At 45.1% G+C, this 20,324-nt stretch overlaps 2 protein-coding genes across 2 annotated transcripts in view; both read left to right on the top strand.

Moving 5' to 3' along the window:
* DMXL2 (Dmx like 2) overlaps nt 1-20,324 on the top strand; it is a 530,204-nt gene that overhangs the window by 163,131 nt on the left and 346,749 nt on the right. The gene's annotated exons all lie outside the window — the stretch shown is intronic.
* The window catches only part of LOC128402012 (aromatase), a 42,118-nt gene continuing 38,016 nt past the window's right edge, over nt 16,223-20,324 (top strand). Inside the window, exon 1 of the mRNA XM_053365745.1 lies at nt 16,223-16,608. The gene's annotated coding sequence lies outside the window, so the exon portion shown is untranslated. The remainder of the gene's footprint in view (nt 16,609-20,324) is intronic.

The following is a 20,324-nucleotide window of genomic DNA, read 5'->3' as shown; positions in this document are numbered from 1 at the left end:
AGTTTTGTGGTAAAATGCAAGGCGGACTGGCCAACTCATCCTGCCACCTGCAAATTTTATCACACCTTCAGGAGAAAATGTCTTGCCATCAGAATGTGTGGCAAAATGGTAATATCATCTGGCCAAATATGGGCAATTTTACCACACACCAGAGTTTTTACCACCCGTTTCATCCTGTCATGTGGTGGACATGGATGCTGTTTAGGAGGAGGGCCTCATCAGCTATGGGCCCCCATATGGGATAAAATCACCTCAGGGTGTCTCCTCTGGCAACAGCCCTGATGTCTTTCCAACACCAGATGAAAATACACTGTATTTTTTCCATCTGTAAGACGCCACCATGTATAAGACGCCCCCTATTTTGGGGGGACTCCGATTTAAGAAAATGGGGGAGATGACTTCCATGTATAAGATGCCCCCCCCCAATTTTGACATTATTTTAAAGGGGGGGAAACCTAGTCTTATACACAGAAAAATACGGTATGTTTTTGTTTCCCATACTTTTTCTTTAAAATATCTGTTGCGCTTGATTTTCTTCCCCTCCTGTGGTGGAGACAATGCTTTAACCCCTGCTGTTTTTAATCGATGTGGCTGTTTTTATTATGTGAGGTTGTTTTAGTGTTTTCATTGGTTTTGCCTTGCTGTTACTGGTTGCCACTTGTTCTAAGAGCTTTTTCCCCCTGAAGGGTGAGGGTAGGGTATAATTTTAAAACAAATAAATTAGAAAAATAGGAAGTGTGTGCTAAGTTGTGTGAGAAAACAGTTCTATGCACCATTGTTAATGCGTTGCCTTCCTGTATCAGTAAATATTATTTCAGCCTCCAAAAATAAAAGCATAAGAACACACCCTCCAACATTTCTCCAATGAAAATAGGGATGCCCTGTTCAATATTACTAATAGTAATACCCCATCCATCTGACTGGGTTGCCCCACCCACTCTGGGCAGCTTCCTACATATATAAAAACACAGTAAAACATTAAACATTTAAAAAACCTTCCCTATACAGGGCTGTCTTCAAATGTCTTCTAAAGGTTGTATAGTTACTTATCTGCTTGGCTCAGGGGTCACATAACTCCATACCCTCCAACATTTCTCCAATGAAAATAGAGACATCCTAAGGAACAGTGAGGGATGCGGGTGGCGCTGTGGGTAAAAGCCTCAGTGCCTAGGGCTTGCTGATCGAAAGGTCGGCGGTTCGAATCCCCGCGGCGGGGTGCGCTCCCGTTGCTCGGTCCCAGCGCCTGCCAACCTAGCAGTTCGAAAGCACCCTTAAAGTGCAAGTAGATAAATAGGGACCGCTTACCAGCGGGAAGGTAAACGGCGTTCCGTGTGCGGCTCTGGCTCGCCAGAGCAGCTTCGTCACGCTGGCCACGTGACCCGGAAGTGTCTCCGGACAGCGCTGGCCCCCGGCCTCTTGAGTGAGATGAGCGCACAACCCCAGAGTCTGTCAAGACTGGCCCGTACGGGCAGGGGTACCTTTACCTTTAAGGAACAGTGGGACATTCCGGAATCAAATCAGAAACCGGGACAGTTTTAAATGTTTGATGTTTTATTGTGTTTTTAATATTCTGTTGGGAGCTGCCCAGAATGGATGGGTAAATGCAGCCAGATGGGTGGGTAATCAATAGATAGATAGATAGATAGATAGATAGATAGATAAATGATGATTATGATGATTGTGATTAGACCCTCAGACCAGAGGAGGCTCCCCACCCCATCCCTCTGAGATGCTAGGATCATTCCTCCAAATGTCCAATCCAATGTTGCAGGCTGATGTGCTGGCTCTTGGCATCTGTATTGAGGGCAGATGGTACAAATATTGGAATCCAACTTAAGCCTGTAATTCAGACTCAGGAACAGCCACCAAGACCACTGTGAGACTGATTCTCCTGTACTCATTGCAGTGGCATAGTCATGGCATGTAATGGCCTTTATCACGGGTGGTGAGTCCCATCCAGAGTTCAGGAGCTGTTCAATATCTCGGAGACTTTGCTTTTAGGTACTCCATCCACCCTTTCTCGCCGATCGCTGAGGCTGGGCTACATTTCACAACGCTCACACTCAACTTTCTAATTCTCAAGGAGACAAAAAAGCCTCCCTAATCTAAAGTTCCCCGAGTAGCAATTCTGCAAAGTCGTTCCAGAGAGAGATAATGTCTGCAATCATTTTGGATGGGCTTTGAATTAAGTCCAATGGCTTCTAATTGTGCCCCGGGTTCTCATGTATACAAGTCCATCATGCGCCATTCATGTTTCCTGAGCAGACGCTAATGTGCTCAAGTAGCAAATGCTGACAGCTCTAAGAGACGAAATTGCTGTTGAAATGAAGAGCGATGGAAGCCAACAGCTCTTCCAATACTCGCTGAAAATAAGCCTAAGAAGCTGAACTGTACATTGCTGAATGATTACTAGCACTGCAATTCTGAAATCTCTTACCCTAGAGTAGCATCATTAAATCCAGTGGTCAGCCACTGGACTGAGGATTGCATACAAAGTTCTAGGTTGCTGGCTGGATAAGGTATGGGCCACCTTTGACCCTCCAGATGTTTTTTAACTATAACTCCCATCAGCTCTAGTAAGCATGGCCAATGGCCAAGAATTATGGGAAATGTAGTTCCAGAGGGGAAAATTTTCCCCTGCTAGATTTGAACAGATGACCAGCTATCAAGGAATGATGCACTGTAGTGTGCATGCAGCCGCCTGGTAAGTTTGTTGTCTTGAGTCCATAAAGATAACCAAATTAGTCTGGGATGAATTTTCTCATCTCAGTGAGGGTAACTTGGCCATTCTGAGAAATTGCAGGGCAGTGGTGGGCCATGTCCAGTCTGCTAGGCCACTGAATTTGCCCTGTTTGGGGCAAACCACACTCACCTGTCAGTCACCTGGTGTTATATGATGGCAGCCATGAAGAACTGTCATCATCATCCAAGATCAGGTATCTCTTCTCTCCAGTTGTAATGCTAATCACCAGTGGCGTAGCGTGGGTTGTCAGCACCCGGGGCAAGGCAAGTAATTTGCACCCCTGCCAGGTAGGGGGAGAGAGCTGCGAGTGCGAGCACGCCCCCCCCAATGTTGCGCCCGGTGCGGCCGGCCCCCCCTGCACCCCCCACGCTACGCCACTGATAATCACCACAGGGCTAAGATTGGAGTCGGGGATATCTCCAACCTTAGAGCTGTGAGGTAAAGGTAAAGGGACCCCTGACCATTAGGTCCAGTCGTGACCGACTCTGGGGTTGTGGCGCTCATCTCGCTTTATTGGCCGAGGGAGCCGGCGTACAGCTTCCGGGTCATGTGGCCAGCATGACTAAGCTGCTTCTGGCGAACCAGAGCAATGCACCGAAACGTCCTTTACCTTCCCGCTGGAGCGGTACCTATTTATCTACTTGCACTTTGAGTGCTTTCGAACTGCTAGGTTGGCAGGAGCAGGGACCGAGCAATGGGAGCTCACCCCGTCGCGGGGATTCGAACCGCCGACCTTCTGATTGGCAAGTCCTAGGCTCTGTGGTTTAACCCACAGCGCCACCCATGTCCCTAGAGCTGTGAGAGCACAGCACTAAAATCAGAGACTAGACTCTGCCTTCTCCCACAGAAGATACAATTTAGTAGCTATATAAAGTGTTGTAATCAAATTATTAGCTTGCTGTGTTGCTTTTAGGTTGTCAGATTCTCCCACAGCTTAACATTTGAATCACCTGCCCAAATGCCTCGCAGAGGGTGGGCCAGTTCTGCATCTGGCTCTTTGACCAGATCCAGTTCTGTTGTAGGGAGAAGTTGACGACATATGTGGTAAAAATTGTGGTGAAACCTCCATAACATACGTATGGTAGGATGGGAGGCAGAATACACGGCAAAATGGTCACATCCCTTCAGGTGATGAGAGTTGTACTCCACATGAGGAAACAGGGGTGTGAGGTGGAATGGTTCACTCAATCCGTCAAGTAAGGAAGGAATCTAAGAAGAGAGCCACTTGCCAGCCAATGTCAGGTAGAAATTTGAGTGTTATATTATTGGGGACAGCATCTTATAAAGCAGAGACATCACCTTGCCGACAAAGGTCCGTATAGTTAAAGCTATGGTTTTCTCAGTAGTGATGTATGGAAGTGAGAGCTGGACCATAAAGAAGGCTGATCACCAAAGAATTGATGCTTTTGAATTATGGTGCTGGAGGAGACTCTCAAGAGTCCCATGGACTGCAAGAAGATCAAACCTATCCATTCTGAAGGAAATCAGCCCTGAGTGCTCACTGGAAGGACAGATCCTCATGAGAAGAGAAGACTCCCTGGAAAAGACCCTGATGTTGGGAAAGATTGAGGGCCCAAGGAGAAGGGGACGACAGAGGACGAGATGGTTGGATAGTGTTCTCGAAGCTACCAGTATGAGTTTCACCAAACTGCGAAGACAGTGGAAGACATGAGTGCCTGGCGTGCTCTGGCCCATGGGGTCATGAAGAGTCGGACACGACTAAATGACTAAACAACAACAATTATTGGAGTTGGGAGCTCTGGTTTCCAAGTCCTCAGCCATGTGGTTTGCTCCAGTCTTTGGTTGATAGCCATTCATTTGAATGCACTCCACAGGGTTGCTTTGCAGATGAAATGGGATGGCCTCTTGGTGTGTGTGAAGAAGGAAAAAATGAACAGGGGAATGAGGATGACATGAAAAACTTGGAGTCACTGCTAAGCATTAGAGGAAGAGGCTTCCCTTTCTTCAGGCAAGAGCCTGCTTGCTCCGCAAGAAGCCAGGAGGAAGCGGGAAAACCATGGGCAGGAGAAGTCCTGAAACCACTTCTCAGCAGAGGACTTCTTGTCAACTTCCCCTCACCATCTCCTCAAGGAATGTCGTCTTTCTCCATCTTTGCCAACAGGATATTGTGAAGTTAGTTGGGAGTTCATATGGGGGAACATGCCGATTCCTGTTAAGATACACACTTCTCTTTGCAGTTTTGCCCAATATTTCCATTCTTCAATGCAATCTCCCCTATTAAAGTGAATTTTTGTACGATATTTTCACTCATGCGTGCATCTTTATGCACACATTACACAAATGCACATCCTAGTGCAAGCATTTTACTCAGCTGGAGAACTGCATTGCAAAATTTGAAGGAGACTGGCTTTTTGAAGGGCGGTAGTGCTTTGGAAAGTGCAAATCGGATCAGTTTGTCCTTACAAAAAGCAAACTGCACGGGGCCAGGAAGAAATAATTGTGTCCTTAAGTTTGCTTTTTAGGGGTAAAAGGGGAGAAATTGACTTATTTCACTTGTGACCTTGGACAACTGATGTAGAAGCTTCAGTGGAGATATAGGTCCAGGCCTGGCCCCAGCCAATCAGAGAATCAGAGAGGGGAGGACAAGGGGAAATGTACAACAGGAAGAAGGAGAATCAATGTAGAACCACAGAACCTAAACACAAGCAGTTAAATAGGCTTAATTTTATTTAAAAAATTTTTTTGAAATCGTATACTCTTTGAAACTAAGAGTCTAGTGCTTGTAGATTTATCTCAGTGCCTTAGCACTAGAAGGCAGAAGCAACCTGTTGGGTAGAAACTGCTTCCTTCCTTCCCCTTATATTTGTGGTTGATGTGCCAACCAACAACTTTTTGAGCAAGAGACGGCGTTGATTGAAGTTTTCCCATCTGCGCAGCAATGCCCTGGCTAGCCGGCTTGAAGAGTCATCGGGAAACAAAAGCAAGCAAAGCCAAGTGTTTTTCTGTCTGCCTTGAGAAATGACAGAAAAGTTCTGAAGGGCTGCTAGAAAACCCTTCCCATGGACCACCTTCACAGATGTAGCAATGTTGATCCTGAAAAGGCACCACCTGTATCTCCCCCCACCTGCTTCCTGTCCACCCATTTGGGTTGGAAATGTAGGCATTCAAAGAAACTTTCTAAGAGATCTGTCTGTAAGTGGTTCAGACATCTGCCTCTGGATGACACAAACTCAAGTCTTGCTTGCATCTCAAGATTAATGATTCAGGGAAGATGGAGACAGGTCATGTTTTTGTTTGCTTAGTACCCAAGGAGATAAGCCTGGCACTCGTCTTTCCTCTTCCACGCCACTGGAACATGTTTTGAAGAAATGTTCAGCGAGGGAGTACCGAAGAGAGGAAGCTTGTGAAAGGACCGCTTATTTGTTCTGCAGATGGTTCTGCAGCTGTTTGGCTCAAACCAGGATATTCTTTGCAGCTGCAAAGTTAACAGCAGCAGCCCCTTCTCTGCAGGCAAAGGGTGATAAAGGCAGCTTCTAAGTAGCATTTTCCTCTCGTGTGCCAGTTCAGCAAGGAAGAGGCAGGAGTAGGAGACGGAAATCAAAATGTCAACATTCCTGCATGCGAAGACCAATGGCGGGGAATGTCCAAGGGATGACAATGAGATAGAGAGCCTTTCAACTCTGGGTCACCAAGAAAAAATGCTGCGGAGTTTGGGCTCGAACCAAGATAGCCTTGCTGGTGTGCATCTGTTTGGCAAGCTGTGGGAAAGGAGGCAGGCATTTTAGCAGAGCTTCAAATGGGCAGGTGCCTCAGCCAGCACAAAATCAAAGGCACAGGGTTTCTATTGGTCACGATCCAGTTAAGCAAGATGCAGTGCAACCCCAGGGACAGGATTCTCCAAGGATCAGAATTTTGTTTTTTACTGTGAGGGCCTTACCCTGCCCCTTTAATGTACATTCATAATGTGGGACTGCCTTTGAGGTTGGTCTGAAAGCTGCAGCTCAACTGCTCAGCTCAACTGCTCACTGGGGCAAGATACTGCATACCCTCCAACATTTCTCGGATGAAAATAGGGACGTCCTATTCCACAATAATAATAATACTATTTATAATTATTTATATAGGGATGCGGGATTTATAATTATTTATATAGGGATGCGGGTGGCGCTGTGGTCTAAGCCACAGAGCCTAGGGCTTGCCAATCAGAAAGTCGGCTGTTCGAATCCCTGCGATGGGGTGAGCTCCCATTGTTTGGTCCCTGCTCCTGCCCACCTAGCAATTCGAAAGCAAGTCCAAGTGCAAGTAGATAAATAGGTACCACTCCGGCGGGAAGGTATATGGCGTTTCCGTGCACTGCTCTGGTTCGCCAGAAGCAGCTTAGTCAGAGGGAGGAGATCCAACCTTGAGTCAACCTATTGGCCATAGAAGTAAATCAGAACTTGAATTTGGATTAAAAAGAAGAAGCCATGCATATGACCCGGAAGCTATACGCCGGCTCCCTTGGCCAATAAAGCGAGATGAGTGCCGCAACCCCAGAGTCAGTCACAACTGGACCTAATGGTCAGGGGTCCTTTACCTTTAAGGAAGAGCAGGGCATTCCGGGATCAAATCAGAAACCATAATGGCTTCTGTAAATCCGGGACTGTACCTGGAAAATAGGGATACTTGGAGGGTCTGGTATTGCTGTCAGGTTACATTCTTGCTGAAAGAATTGCACTGGCTGCCAATTAACTGCTGGGCCAAGTGGAACTTGCTGGTTCTGTTGCATTAAGCCCCGCACTGCTTGGGACCAGGACACCTGTAATATGGTCTCACCTCTGATCCATTGGGGGCATCTGCCATAATCACTGCCACATCGTAGATGCAGAAGTGATCTCTTACCTGCATTTGGCCAAGCGATTTTCACCGCTTGTGACCTTCCTGCAGACCTTCCTGAATGCTCCACAGCATCAACAAGGACCCTCTGGAATCATGGGACTTCTAGGGCCACCAACATGATTGCACCCCGAGGGTCCCTGCCTTCTCCCCTGCCAGTCCCACTGGATGCTGACCTCCATGGGACCCTCCAAGTCTGTTCATCGGTGGTCTAGATCATGGGTGGCTAATATTGTTGGCTCTCCCAATATTGGTAAAGGGACATTGGCCATGCTGGCTGAGACTGATGGGAGCTACACCTGTCCAGCTACACCTGGAGGGCCAAAGTTTCCTCATCTCTGGTCTAGATAATTCATTTCATCCCACTGAGTGCCTAATAATGATCCTGGTATGAGTTAATTTCAGGAGAAATTACGTACAATTAGTCCAGAGGGAGGAGATCCAACCTTGAGTCAACCTATTGGCCATAGAAGTAAATCAGAACTTGAATTTGGATTAAAAAGAAGAAGCCATGCATATAATAAAGAGAGGAACAGAATGGATAAGATGCACCTGGTGCTTCAGAATGAAGTTTTGGCATGGGTCATTTTGACCTCCATTGTGCCAACGAAGCTTGAAAGTAATTTGCAACAAGAAGGGGGCAAAGTGAGAAAACAACAATTGCTGAACAGTGGAAACTTCAAACACACATTGAACAGGAGAGGTAATGATGGTTTTGTTTTGTTTTGTTTTCTGTTGTGTGTTTTTTACAACAAGAAGCACAAAATCACTTAAGGCCCAAATATTCAGGAGTGTGAACTCCTGAATTTTGGTACCATAAAAGTCACATGAAGTACGTCTGAATCTTACAACTGTTGATTGGAGAGGGGGCAGATTGGGACAAGTGGAGTCTTTGCAAGTGCATGAGATCTAACTGCATTTGGCTGAGATCTCAAAGAGGTCCTTCTTGTTCTCCAAGTGGTGTTCACACAATACTAGGAAGAAAATTGCTTCTGCCTGAGAAATATTTGACCTCTTTAATAAATAATCCCAAGAAATATCCAATCTAGCTCTAGGCTTTTTATTAGGGAACAAGTCTAATGCAGATTTTTTTTTAAGTGCACAAAATATTCAAGTGTACAGGAATTAATAGTATTCTAGAAATATTTTGTGGTTGAACCAACTCAAAGAGATAATATGTGGCTGTTGTCAAAAGCTACAGCCTTGAGTAACCTCTCTCAGTAATGACTAGGAATGATTATTATTGCTTATCCCCAGTGCTTCTTTTCGGGGGGGGGGGCTCAACACGAAGTTTGTTTGTTTGTTATTATTGGTAATGGTAAAGGACCCCTGGATGGTTAAGTCCCATCAAAGGTGATTATGGGGTGCGGCGCTCATTCTCTTCAGGCCAAGGGAGCCACTGTTTGTCCACAGACAGTTTTCCATGTCATGTGGCCAGCATGACTAAACCACTTCTGGCGCAACAGAACACCGTGACAGAAACCAGAGCGCACAGAAACACTGTTTACCTTCCCGCCACAGCAGTACCTATTTATCTACTTGCACTGGCATGCTTTCGAACTGCTAGGTTGGCAGGAGCTGGGACAGAGCAACAGGAGCTCCCTCCGTCGCAGGGATTTGAACAGCCGACCTTCTGATCAGCAAGCCCAAGAGGCCCAGTGGTTTAGACCACAGCGCCACCCGCGTCCCTTGTTATTATTACTATTTCTAAACCAGCCTAGACTACGTCCAGTTTTTATAGAGCGTTCATCTTGACTTGCTTACCCAAGGTTTGCAGGAAGGTTAGGTGATACCCTGTTTTTTATTGAGCGTTTGTTCTGATTTGTTTGCAGAAAAGTTAGATTACAATGGGCATTTGCTTCTGGGGTGTTTATACAGTTGATCTTTCATTCACCCCACACTCGTATTTCAATGCATTCAGTTGTCACTTTCCTAACTGCAGTCTGTTTCTTATTTTAAAGTGGCTTAACTTAGAGTGCCTTTTTCCACTTTAATTGCCCAGACCTAAACTTCCTGGACACGGGTGGCGCTGTGTGTTAAACCACAGAGCCTAGGGCTTGCTGATCAGAAGGTTGGTGGTTCGAATCCCTGTGACGGGGTGTGCTGCTCTGGTTCGCCAGAAGCAGCTTAGTCATGCTGGCCACATGACCCGGAAGCTGTACGCCTGCTTCCTCAGCCAATAAAGCAAGATGAGCGCCGCAACCCCAGAGTCGGCCACGACTGGACCTGATGGTCAGGGGTCCCTTTACCTTTACCTAAACTTCCCGGAATATGTCTGAATCCCTCCTGCAAAATACTGACAACCTGGAGGTACCTGCTGCCTATCAGGAAAATGAAAGAAAAGAGGGTTAAAAAAACCCTCCACCCACCCCACAAGACCCCACCCCACCCCTGGGCTGCTGCACTGAGCCCAATCCGAGTGCTTGTAAAGATGGCGGCTTTTAAGCCTATAAAAGAAAGATGTCAGAAGTTCCCATCATGGATCCAGTCACAGATTATTATTTTTTGTCACATTTAATTTGACATTCAATCTGCAAGTGTGCAGGGATGTCACATGTCTGGGTGGGCCTTCCTGATACCCTACTTTTCTATGTGCAGGGAAAAATTGTACGGAGCATTTGATCCTGCGGTCTGAAAGCACAGACTTGTTAACTCAGTATGAGGTTGGCTTGGGTGTCCATCAGAGGGTGCAGGGAGTACATAATAATACAATATGTCATAATGATGTGATATATTAACTTCTCTGCTGAAAGGAAGCATTTAAGTGTGATACAGGGAAGAAAGCCATAAAAGAGGCCAATTTAACCCAATTCGCTTTTCCTAGCACTGATGGGGTCCTATTATGCTTTGAATTAGGCATTGGAGAACACCTCTTGAACTGAACAACATGTTTCTTTTTTCTCTCTCTTTTTAAGAGAAAGCAATAATGCCAATTTTAATTCCATCCCTTACACAGTGAAACTACTGGGTTTAAGGAAAAGGTTACCAGCTGGTTTCACAGCTCATCCTTTTGGCATGATCTTCAGCCAAGAGCAGGAACTGCAGTTATAAAACCTCAAGCAAGATATCAAAATATATTCTCAGGGCGTATCTGCTCTTCAGATTAGGATAGGGATGGGGGAGGAATTCGATTCAGTTGGCATTTAAAGATGAATTTACCTAATTCACACTTACTGGAAGAATACGTGAACTGAAACACAGCTGTCTCTTCAAAATTAATTGCTCCTCTGAATTTTGCAATATGGTTCTCCAGCCAAGCAATGTTTACAAAAAGGCATTTACTAGAGTAAAACATCCATCGAAATGCATATGTTAGTGAAAATGACATACAGTGGTACCTCGGGTTAAGTACTTAATTCGTTCCGGAGGTCTGTTCTTAACCTGAAACCGTTCTTAACCTGAAGCACCACTTTAGCTAATGGGGCCTCCTGCTGCCACTGTGCCGCCAGAGCACGATTTCTGTTCTCATCCTGAAGCAAAGTTCTTAACCTGTAGCACTATTTCTGGGTTAGCGGAGTCTGTAACCTGAAGCGTATGTAACCTGAAGCTTATGTAACCCGAGGTACCACTGTACAAGAATGCATTTCATTAGGATAAATTGCTTTGCAAATATGTGTACATTAGGCAAAATCATGCACAACAGAATATTAGGAGAAATTTTGGAGAATTCGCACTAAAATGTTGATGAACTTTCATGATTGCTCTTTAAAAAGTGGGGGGGGGGTCACTAATGTGGAAATGTGGAGAACTGAATTTATGAGTGGGAAAGTAAGGAAGAGCCCAGAGTGACAGATCCTTCCATCCCTAGACTAGGATTAATAACCCTTTACTTTCCCCATCAAAACTAGGAACTGTAGCTCTGAAAAAGGGGAGGCAGGGATACTCATCTCAAATAGAAATCTCAGCACCTTCACCAAGCTGAGACATTGTAGGGCAGGTATGTTCTGAGGCATTCCTGGTTCATGATTTCTCCTGATTGGTCCCTGGCTTTAGGAAACCACAGCTGTTTCCTTCTGCACATTCTTGTCCTAAGCTGTTCTTTTGCAGACTTCCAAATCAGATGTCTCAGCTGCATTACCTTTGAACTCTCACTCCATCAGTTCCACCTTCAGCTTTCCTGCCGCAAACCCTTCCACTTGGCTTCACCGACTAGAAAATATGAAAATGTGACAGTGAGTGAGCTCCTTGGCTTCAGCCTAGTTATGGTTGCGTGAGAATTATAGCTGTGTGGGAAGGGCATGCAGCAGGATTGCAAATGCATACTTGAGAACTCAAATCAACCCGCTGGACTTTTGCATGGCTTACCTTGGTGGGGGTGCCAAACAAATTAATCCTCCATCCAGCTTTCCCAGACCACTTTGAAGGGTGCCAATTTCATCCCACTGAAGTTGCTGGTGTTGTGATTGATTCAGTTCCTTACTCACTATTTACCCTGAGGTCCCAAGGCGGGCTACAGCAACTTAAAGATATTAAAAATCAATTCAAAACTCAATTACACTCAAGAGCATAGAGCGGGGTCTTAAAAGCATCCATCTCAGGCGTGAAAGGCCAGGGTAAAGAGGTGGATCTTCAGCGTGCAATGGAAACTCCATAATAAAAGTGGGAAGGGAAGGCCACAGTGTAGGGGCTGTCACAGAGAATGCCCTCTTCCAGGTCACCACAATCTGAACTTCTAAGTACAGTGGAACTGCCAACATGAGATTAACACTCTCAGGAAACACACTGGCAAAGCAGGACCCAGCAGGGTTGAATATCACGCTCCTGACCATTGACTGATGGATGGCACCCAGTGATGTCATCTGATGGGCAGCTGGGCATGGACTGGTCCACTGGCTGGAGAGTCTATGCTTTATTTGTATATTTGTAGTTACAGATAGGTAGCCGTGTTGGTCTGCCATAGTCAAAACAAAACAAAAAAAATCCTTCCAGTAGCACCTTAAAGACCAACTAAGTTAGTTCTTGGTATGAGCTTTCGTGTGCATGCACACTTCTTCAGATACACTGAAACAGAAGTTGCCAGATCCTTCTATATAGTGAGAAGGTGGGGAGGGGTATTACTCAGAAGGGTGGTGGGAATGGGTGATTGGCAGATAGCTGTGATGAGCCTGTTGACGACTCTTAACGACTGCAATAGGTCTTACAGGAAAAAGCAAGGGGTGAGAAGGTGAAAAATGGCTTTGTCATGTATAATGAGATAAGAATCCAGTGTCTTTGTTCAGACCAGGTCTCTCCATGGTTTTAAGTTTGGTAATGAGTTGCAATTCAGCAGCTTCTGTATATTTGTAGATAAACAAGCAAAATATGCCACGTTCCCAGCCTGCTCCACTTCTGTTAGCAGCACCAAAGGGTTGCAAACCTGGGCAGTGTGTCTGGAGGTCCTGGGCTGCCCAGATGACAAGACCCCTCTCTCGGCCTCACTGATATGGTCCAAAGGAAAGCAGAGCAAAATGTCTGGCAGCAGTTTAGCTACAGCAGTTGCTGGAATTAGGCATGGAAGGCACCATCCAACCATCTTAAGGACTTGTGTAGGATTTCTTCTCCTGAAGATAACCCACAAGGCAGTGGAGGTTTAGGATAAGAGTTTTCCTTCGCCTAGATGGGTTCCTTCCCAGGTTGGCAAGCCCCACCTGCCCCTCACTTCCCTCTATAGCATGTGCAGAAACCATCTTCTTGTCTGTTGGATCCACTATTGGGCTTGTCCAGTCAAGAGCAGTAGATTCGTAATCTGGGGAACCGGGTTCGCGTCTCCGCTCCTCCACATGCAGCTGCTGGGTGACCTTGGGCTAGTCACTCTTCTCTGAAGTCTCTCAGCCCCACTCACCTCACAGAGAGTTTGTTGTGGGGGAGGAAGGGAAAGGAGGTTGTTAGCCGCTTTGAGACTCCTTCGGGTAGTGATAAAGCGGGATATCAAATCCAAACTCCTCCTCCTCCTCCTTCCCCTATTATGTTTTTACTGTGATTTTATTGGTGTTACCTGCCCTGAGCCTGCCTCTGGCTGGGGAGGACGGGGTATAAATAATTTATTATTATTATTATTATTATTATTATTATTATTAATCTACCAGAACCTGCCTTCACATGCAAGCGAAGTCCCTAACTGAAAGTTTTTGAGATACACTGGCTACCCTCCCCTGGTTTAGCCAGCCAGCCAAAGCCATTTCCCAGGATGGCCTCGGTCACATGCTTACAGCTTCTAGGAGTCACAGGTGAGAGCTGAGTGCAGGGTGGGGACCGAAGGCGGATAAATTACCCCAAAAGGAGTATGGCGTCTCCCCCACCAGAGGCACTACCTCTCCCCTAACACCCAATACACCCCACAGTAGTCATGCAGAAAAAGAGGTTTCTTTTTGGGTGCTGTTATAAAGAACTGTGGGGTGTCATGGTAAAGGAAAATACTCTGCTTGCTCCTCTAGAAAGCATTTTGCATCCTCCCTCCACAAAGGTCCATTGTCAATTTCGACAAGGCTTACCTCATTTTAAATGGCATAAAAAAGAACTTTGTTAATTCACTCAAAAGCCTACACAGGGTGAAGAATGTTTAGCGTCCAACCTAGAGATCATTGTCACAAACAACAGTGCCAGTTATTCCGATTCCATTATACAAAGTTCCAGGAATTCTTTTGGCATGAAAGAAGTCTTCACTGAATCAACTTTCATTGCAAAAATAAAGAAATAAAATGTTTCGCATTATTTAACCGCTTTGATGCTGACCTTACGAGACGCATTCGCATTCACGTTGTGGCCCAGCGGTTCGAATGCAAAAGAGTTTGCATTGATAAGTAAATGCAGAACTTCTACAAAGGGAATGCAAGAGCAACAATTGCCCTGGGCCACCAAACAATTTTTCTACAGCTGCCGTGCTGCCTATTTTTAGAAAAGTTTGTCTCGGCTGCTACCGCTGTGTGAGGATCCCAGCAATGATTATTGCAGTGCAGCAGCGGTGAAGGGGTTTTCTACAAATATTTGCACAAGAGCAGTGAAATAATAGGAGGCTGTACATGGAGATCATCTGATGCCTGAATCCCAAACCAGTTTGGGCTGAAGCGGGCTTCAGCCAAATCAGATTGAGATAGAATGCCCAACCAGAGTGATTTGGGGCAGACAAAAGTGGGGTGGTCAGAGAGGGAGGGATTGGAGGAGAGGAGGCAGGCAGCGCCCGCAAGTTCTGCTTCCCCAGCTCATTCCCAACAGAGAACTCCCTGGCAGAGCAGCACTCGGCAGGACTGAATTCTCTGTTCACCAGCTGGTGAGCACAAGATTCAATCCTGTTCCCTGCAGTGCAGCCATGGGTGGGGAGAGGAAACACAGCATCTCCCTCTTCCTCCTCCCGTCTCCTGACTGCATGCTTAGTTAAATCCTAATTTAGCATTAGGGTCAGACCCCAAATCTATTCAGGGCCTTGGTTCAGGTCAGGACGGTCCCAGATTGGCCTGCGTTGGGGTCAATCCAAAGTGCAGGATCATGCCCTGGATCACATCAGGTGTGTGTATTCCAAGCATGCACAGTGCTGATGTATAAGGTAAAGGACCCCTGGACGGTTATGTCCAGTCAAAGGCGACTATAGGGTTGCGGAGCTCATCTTGCTTTCAGGCTGAGGGAGCTGACGTTTGTCCACAGACAGCTTTCTGGGTCATGTGGGCAGCAGGACTAAACCGCTTCTGGTGCAACGGAACACCGTGATGGAAACCAAAGCGCACAGAAACTCTGTTTACCTTGCCACTGCAGCAGTACCTATCTATCTACTTGCACAGGTGTGCTTTTGAACTGCTAGGTTGGCAGAAGCTGGGACAGAGCAACCGGAGCTCACCCCGTCACGGGGATTCAAACTGCCGACCTTCCGATCAGCAAGCCCAAGAGGCTCAGTGGTTTAGACCACAGCACCACCCGTGTCCCACTACTGTGTAAACAACAATCGAGAGTCTAGTGCAGGCCCTTTGTACTTTTCCATCTGGCCCTTGTGACCCCTCCCCAGGCCACACAAACAGCAGCCTTACTTCATGTCCTTGTGTGTTTCCCCCAGTTATGCATTATGCACATTAGGGCTGGCAGTTATGTTTTGTCTGCCTGACACATGCAAAAGATAGGAGTGCTCTTCTGGACAGATTATGAGCTAGCTTAAAGAGTTTTAAGCTTCCATTGCTCTGTGGTTTGTTGTCAAATGCTCGTTGAACACTGGAGGTCCGTTCTTAACCTGAAACTGTTCTTAACCTGAAGCTCCACTTTAGCTAATGGGGCCTCCCGCTTGCCGCCACACCGCCACCCCGTGATTTCTTTTCTCATCCTGAAGCAAAGTTCTTCACCCGAGGTACTATTTCTGGGTTAGCGGAGTCTGTCACCTGAAGCGTCTGTAACCTGAAGCATCTGTAACCCGAGGTACCACTGTATCGTGTTGGGATGCTACTCTCCATTCCATTTCCCCTTCACAGGGCAAGGAAATGCCCCATGTAATGATAGCACATCTTTCAGGCTATATAACCAGACAGGGAGCGATGGCCAGGATTGCTACCTTCAAGTTTGCAATTGCCACATGAATCCTAAGTCTCATTTCACCTTCATCTTCACACTGTGATGCCTAGCATCAAAGTTTTTGCCTAACTAACAGCATATCGTTGCTCTTCGCCAAACTATCTCTTGTAGCTCCCTCACCCATTCGTCAAGCCACTGAGCATTCAAACAGGTTAATTTCTTTTCAATTGGATTCCTTTTTTAATCCACCGTCAGTGGATTTTGGGGCAGGGGCTTAAGTACATTCTGCTAGAGAGGTTAATTTACAAAATTCTCTTTGGGGTTGCAAAGCCCCCTGACCTGCCACCTCCTCATACACAAAAATCTCTTAGCAACCAATCTCTTAGCAACAAGGAGTACCTTTAGTTTAAAAAAAGAGAGAGAGAGAGACAGGAAAAGATGCTACAAAAAGAGTGATCACCAGGAAATCTTTTCTGATCTTTAGAAAGACCACACGCATCATTTAACTATTGCAGCTGACTTCCAGAGCAGAACCTAGAAAACGGAAGTGAGAAAACAACCAGGTAACTTTATGAAACTTTTCTATTTTAACATGTGTTATAGTGGGATGAAAAACTAATATGAAAAAGTATTGGAGTTTTGATTGTGGGTTATTTATTGAGTTGCCTTCATCTCAATGTATCCGGGGGTGGGGTGTTTTGGTTTTTTTTGCGGGGGGAGATACCTTTTCCCCCTGCCTGAACAACTGTAGTTATTGTAACTCAGTGAAGATCAGAATTTCCCTCCAAACTTGCTTTGGGCTTAAATCTTCTTGAGCTGAGAGAAGCAGGAAAAGAAGGCTATTTCTGTAACTTTTAATGGTGTGGCATGCTAGAGCAACAGGGTGACTGCTTCCCAAGGCAAACTTGCTTCTCTACTTCATTACTTTTTCCATTATTTCCATCACCCAAAAGGAAGAAGCTTTTCTCTGTTGATCGTGTTGAAATTTGGGTTGGTTTTTGTTACTCCAAATTAGACAGGGGGTGGGGGGTTCAGCTTCTGCAAGGAGAACTTAATTGACCAAACTGATAAATTTAAAAGACCTTCATGCAAAAGAATTACCTGCAGCTGAACTGGAGGGATGAATGATCTGGTGACTCTCGACTGATGACACGGGCAAGACCTGCAAGCCTATTTTTAATTTGATATTCTTTTTGAACACTTTGAGTCAGCTTACTGGAAAAGAGAAATTCCTCAGTCAGCCCCCTAAATTAAATTTGCTCTTCTCTTTTTGTTGTTTTAAAAAGAAGTTTGTTTTGTTGTTCCGAAATGTATGTTCTCTCTCCTTGTTTTCATATGTTTCCATGGGTTTCACACCCTAGATATTCATTTAAATACCAAGGGGTGCACCCAAAGGCTATTCTTTTAAAAGAAATAATTCTGTCAAGGGCTACAATGCCTAATAGCTCCCTAGAATGTTGCAAAAAATAATAATTGCATTCAATCCCTGAGTTGCTTTGTATTCTGTTGATACTGTTCTATGTTTATTTGGGGAAGGAAGGAGAGGTGGTGATGATCATCTGTTTTGAACAAAGAAAAAGAAGTTTTCGGATATAGTGACAGAACCCAGATTCAGATGGGAGAGAGAGAGAGAAAGAGAGAGAGCGCTTTGTGGATTATTAAATGCATTGGCAATATTTTTTGCTGTTTGGAAAACCAGCCATGTACATGAGATATAAACTCTGTCGTATTGTTAATGTGTTCTTCTCCACTTCTCCTACCAGCGATATAGTCTAGAGAGGTAGCACTTCCCAGGGTTTCTTCTAAGGTGGACTTAAGGTAGCTCTGCAATCTGTGAGTTTTATTTACAAGGATAAAAGTGATCCTAAGTGGAGGGAGACACTTCCTAAGAAGCAGCAAATCAACAGACCCACAATAACTCCCTAGAGGGCAGGTAGGGATGGGGGGCAAATTCAATTCAGATGGCATTTAACAACAAACCTACTATACATCATCCACATTTTCGAAAACAATACACAAATCGAAATGCAGCCACTCTTCAGAAGTCACACTTCTCCGAATTTTGCAATGCAGTTCTCCAGCCAAGGAATGCATACAAGAATGTGTATACTGGGAGCTGTGCGCACAAAAATGCATATATTTGTGAAAATAACATTTAAAAATGCATTTTATTAGGAAACCTTGGTTTGCCAAAAGAAGAAGAAAAGCTTGATTTTTTGTTGTTGCCCCTGAACTACCCAAAGTTGCCCCATTTCCCCCTTCCACCCAAATTCCTTCCCTCCTTATTTTTCCTGGCTTTCAGAAGTGTTTATCTTCTTATGTACTTTCAAAGAGTAATTTATTTCATAAACATAATTTAAACAAAACCTTCTTTTCTGGTTGCATGGCTTGGGGAACAGACTGCTCAGCTGCATGAGGACAAACTGGTAGGCTTCTATACCAAGTGTGTCTGTATAGCACACGGAAGTCAGAAAGGAATTACTTTCCCTCGGTTTCCAGGACAGCAGGTGCATGGGTCTGCTGTAGTTGGGGTTTTTTTTTAAAAGTCCATTGAATTTTTATTTTGAGATTAATCCCAGCAATCCCAGTGAGGCTCATTTCTGCATAGGATTTTGAATTCTAATTTCAGATAGTCACAGAGATCAGGGACTAGCAGGTGGCCATTGTAACAGACTAGTTCATTCAGGACACTGTTGTTTCTGCCCATCATTAGCTCATGACCTGGACACCAGCACCATGCAGCCCTCAACAGGTAAGCTCTGAAGGTTGCCCACCTTCAGAGAGAGAGAGAGAGAGAGAGAGAGAGAGAGAGAGAGAGAGAGAGAGAGATTTACATATACAGTGATGGGGGAAAGTATTTGATCCTCTGCTAACTTTGCCCATTTGCCCTCTGGTGAAGAAATGACCAGTCCATAATTTTAATGGTAGGTTTATTGTAGCTGTGAGAGACAGAATAACAACAGGAAAAACCCCAAAAACCCAGAAGACAAAAGTCAGAGATTGATGTGCATTATAATGAGTGAAAGAAGTATTTGATCTTAATCCCATCAAAAATCTGTGGAGGGAGCTGAAGGCACCTCACTTTCTCCATATGGCTCTCATATTCCATCAACCATCACGTGCCACGAAACCCTTCTGCAGCAATGATTTCCCATAATGAGACACTGCCTAGCCATTAATGGTTTCTTTGGTACCCTTTCCAACTCTGTATTTTTATGATTCCATGTAGATTTCCTGCATGCATCGAAGGTTAGGCTAGAAGACCTCTGAAGTTCCTCCCAGCTCTCTGATTCCGTGATTAACCAATCATTTGGGACAGTGAGATAGAACATATTTGGGAGGGTGACTTAGAGCAGAGAACGCAGAGAGTTAGTCAGCCTTTTTCTCCACACAGCATTCCAACACAGGAAAGGATCATTCAATTCTATGGAAATTGTAGCTTGAGCCTCAGCGAAATTTAATAAAATATTTCATTCTCTCCCCCACCCCACTCCCACCTTTGAAAACTTAAGTGTCTTTTTATTTAGCTTTTCTAACTTTTAAGGCAGCCCTTGGAAGCAACAGAAGTGAATGGGATTTTGCAAAAATAATGATACAGTCTTCAAAGGGAGGGTCACACAGGACAGATTTTCTCGCTCTCCAAAAAAACCACAATAAACAGAGACGTAAGGTACCAATTGCTCCTTTTGATGGCTATTTTGAGCTGATGTCCCCACTGTTCTCCTTCAAAAAGCTTTTGAATGGAGGGCGAAAGGTGCAATGTGAAATTACCATCTATTCTGGAAGCTACTTTTGATGATTGCTGTTTCTGGTCTTCTTTTTCTGAAAAGTAACAAAGCTGGCATTGTAGGATGTGCTTTGGGAGAGGAGAGGTGGAAATATATCACAGTGGAATTAACGACTCAAGACAGAACATCCTGCAAATCCTCATTTTGTCCCATTCTCCTTTAAAAGGGAAGCAATTACCCCTATATTATCCTAGGTATCTGAGCGGCATGTTGTGTCCCTCACTTAACAGCTCTGTGTTCTGTAAATAATAGCCACTTAAGCTATCGTGATTGTTAGGTGCTACTTGGAAATTTATACCCCACCCCTTTCCCTTCCTGTCTGTAGCCCAGCTACATGTCCTTAGGACGCCGTCCTATCATTTTAATTTAAAAATGTTTCTCAACTAGACCTTCAACAAAAGATTCCAGGCCAATATACAGAAGTATGAATGAAGACTGCCTTAGTAGATATGTTGTTGTTGCTGTTGTTTAGTCGTTTAGTCGTGTCCGAC

The sequence above is a fragment of the Podarcis raffonei genome, chromosome 14, assembly GCF_027172205.1.
Source record: "Podarcis raffonei isolate rPodRaf1 chromosome 14, rPodRaf1.pri, whole genome shotgun sequence".
Lineage (NCBI taxonomy): Eukaryota > Metazoa > Chordata > Lepidosauria > Squamata > Lacertidae > Podarcis > Podarcis raffonei.
Note: the sequence above shows the minus strand (reverse complement) of the source record. Positions and strands in the feature narration are given on the sequence as shown.